Below are 3,636 nucleotides of genomic sequence, written 5' to 3'. Positions count from 1 at the left end.
TCTAGAATTTCAAGCCACCTTCCCATGTTCTCTCCCATTCCTCATCATACCCAAAAGTACGGGAAATGCCCCAGGTTTTGGAAGGGACTGGGGTTACTCAAGAAAAACAAAAGACCATCTGTTGCCTCTGGTGCTCCAATCCCTCCACCCACTGCTTTCTCACATTCTGCTGCATCTGTAGCTGGGAATAGTCCTATTACTACTGTCCCTCCCAATCTGTATCGGAGTACCCTAGTATGAAGAGTGAAAGATGAAACAAAGATTTGAGCCTCCAGGCATATCAATTTATTAAGCAATACAGGCCAATTGTCCAACAAATCAGGACTAGTTCCCTTCTTCAGCTTTGGCACTGGACCTCAAATACTGGGGAAGACAGATTTTCTGCATTCAAAACAACCCAAGACCAATTAATTAAAATGAAACAATGAACTAGAATACGACATTAGGTCATCTGATTTGTGAGAATTTATTTTTCAGGAGCTCTCTCCAGTCTACTGCTTTTTACGTATCCTTTGTTCCTAGGAATTCCAAGGAAAGTGATTTCCTTTTAACAAAATCTGGTTTATAGAAAAGGGAAACAGGGATTCTTTTGCTGTCGAGGTGACCTCCTATACCCACCATGTGGAGTGTGGAGAAGGGATCAGAGTTTGAAGGACCACCTCCTAATTAGCTATTTACAAATTAGAGATGTCTTGGGTTGTTCAGTGGAGAGACTGACCAAGGAGCTGCTACAATTACTGCAAATCTGTCTGGAGGAACTTCCTGGTCTTTGGATTTCAGAGGAGCCACTGATCTATCAACCTATTGGTTATAATACTAGTCTAGTCAATAAATTCTTTTTTTTTTCACATTGCAGAATATTTTTATTTTATTTTTCTAGCTTATTTTGCAACATGGTTAATATGGATATGTTTTGCACAACTTCTTTTTTTTTTTAATTTTATAGTATTTTATTTGATCATTTCCATGCATTATTCATTAAAGACAAAGATCATTTTCTTTTCCTCCCTCCCACCCCCCATAGCCAACGCGTGATTCCACTGTTCTTGATTCGAACCCATTGCCATGTTGTTAATATTTGCATTAGAGTTTCGTTTAGAGTCTCTCCTCAGTCATGTCCCCTCAACCGCTGTAGTCAGGCAGTTGCCTTTCCTCGGTGTTTCTACTCCCACAGTTTGTCCTCTGCTTATGGATAGTGTTTTTTCTCCTACATCCCTGCAGATTGTTCAGGGACATTACACCACCACCAATGGAGAAGTCCATTACGTTCGATTATACCAGAGTGTATTAGTCTCTGTGTACAATGTTCTCCTGGTTCTGCTCCTCTCGCTCTGCATCACTTCCTGGAGGTCCTTCCAGTCTCCATGGAATTCCTCCACTTTATTATTCCTTTTTGCACAATAATATTCCAACACCAACATATACCACAATTTGTTCAGCCATTCCCCAACTGATGGGCATCCCCTCGTTTTCCAATTTTTGGCCACCACAAAGAGCGCAGCTATGAATATTTTTGTACAAGTCTTTTTGTCCATTATCTCTTTGGGGTACAAACCCAGCAGTGCTATGGCTGGATCAAAGGGCAGACATTCTTTTATTGCCCTTTGTGCATAGTTCCAAATTGCCCTCCAGAATGGTTGGATCAGTTCACAACTCCACCAGCAATGAATTAATGTCCCTACTTTGCCACATCCCCTCCAGCATTCATTACTTTCCTTTGCTGTAATGTTAGCCAATCTGCTAGGTGTGAGGTGATACCTCAGAGTTGTTTTGATTTGCATCTCTCTGATTATAAGGGATTTAGAACACTTCTTCATGTGCTTGTTAATAGTTTTGATTTCTTTATCTGAAAACTGCCTGTTCATGTCCCTTGCCCATTTATCAATTGGAGAATGGCTTGATTTTTTGTACAATTGATTTAGCTCTTTATAAATTTGAGTAATTAAACCTTTGTCAGAGGTTTCTATGAAGATTTTTTCCCAATTTGTTGTTTCCCTTCTGATTTTAGTTACATTGGTTTTGTTTGTACAAAAGCTTTTTAATTTGATATAGTCGAAATTATTTATTTTACATTTTGTGATTCTTTCTATGTCTTGCTTGGTTTTAAAGTGTTTCCCCTCCCAAAGGTCTGACATGTATACTATTCTGTGTTTACCCAATTTACTTATGGTTTCCTTCTTTATGTTTAAGTCATTCACCCATTCAATAAATTCTTATTCTTATGCAAAAAACAATCTCTCAAAATAATTTTAATCATAACAAATTTTGAATTGGAAGAAAGATTACTTTTCCAATTGGGAGAGGGAGAATTAATAGGTGCAGTTCCCTGAAATCAGAAAAAGAGATGTTCCAACAAGTGCCTCTATACGATCAAAGGAACAAGAAAACGATAGTTGATTGACCAGTATGTGACCAATTTTTTCTTTTTTCTTTCTTTTTTTTAATAACCCTTACCTTCTGTCTTAGAATCAATACAAGTATTGGTTCCAAGGCAGAAGAGTAGTAAAGGCTAGGCAATTGGGGTTAAATGCCTTGTCCAAGGACACACAGAGATTGGATTTGAACCCAGGACCTCTTGACTCCAGACCTTTCACTATCTCCATTGAGCCAACAAGCTGCCCCATGGGCCAGTTTTCAGATAAGACTAGGGGTTGCTAGAAAGAATACAATTGTGAAAAAAACTTGCATTCAGTCTGGGTTTGCCTGGGTTTCTGATTAGCATAAACTAGGCGCCCTAAACAGCAGGAAGAGGTGTTCCAGTTTCTGAGCCATGCAGGGCTGGATTTAGACAATGCAATAACATTTTCTCCCAATTCCCACAACAAAATAAAGTCCTCTCACAAGACAGAAATTAGACTAGACCCATATATGAATAGAAAGGGAACTGAGCTACCTCTAGAAATAAGTCACAATTTGTAGTAAGGGTTGATTCAGCTGATGCAAAAAAAAAAAAAAAGGCCTGGGTAGCAATCATGATCTCAGATAAAATTCAAACTAAAAGGGATTTAATTAAAAGAGATAAGTAGGGTAACTACATGTTAAAAGGTACCATAGATAATGAAGTAATATCAATACTAAACCTATTTGTACCAAATATTATACCATCCACATTTTTAAAGGAAAAGCTAAATGAATTACAGTTGGAAATAGAGAACAAAACTATAATAGTGGGAGACTTTAACCTCCCCTCTCAAAACTAGATAAATCTAACTAAAAAAACAAATAATTAATAAGTCAATAAAAAATAACTCAAGAAGATAATTAGAATCTTAGATAAGCTAGATATGATAAATATCTGGATAAAAATGAATGGAAATGGAGAGGAATATATCTTTTCCTCAGCAATATATCTTTACAAAAATTGACCATATATTAAGGTATAAAACTTTAAAAAGTTAAATGCAGAAAAGCAGAAATATTAAACGTATTTGTTGACTAGAAAAAAACACAGAACTATTAAATAGTCAGAAAAAACAGTCTTTAATTAAGGAAAAGGGTACATACAGGCCTGAACTAGGCCTCCATGGAGAGTCCAAGGATTAACTCTGGTTGCTCTGGTCACCAACCCTGGGAATGCCAATCTTGCTAGATTGGACAATTCCAAGGAGCCATTAAAGTTGGGAAGCTTAAATAACT

The sequence above is a fragment of the Monodelphis domestica genome, chromosome 5 (assembly GCF_027887165.1).
Source record: "Monodelphis domestica isolate mMonDom1 chromosome 5, mMonDom1.pri, whole genome shotgun sequence".
Taxonomy (NCBI): Eukaryota; Metazoa; Chordata; class Mammalia; order Didelphimorphia; family Didelphidae; genus Monodelphis; species Monodelphis domestica.
Note: the sequence above shows the minus strand (reverse complement) of the source record.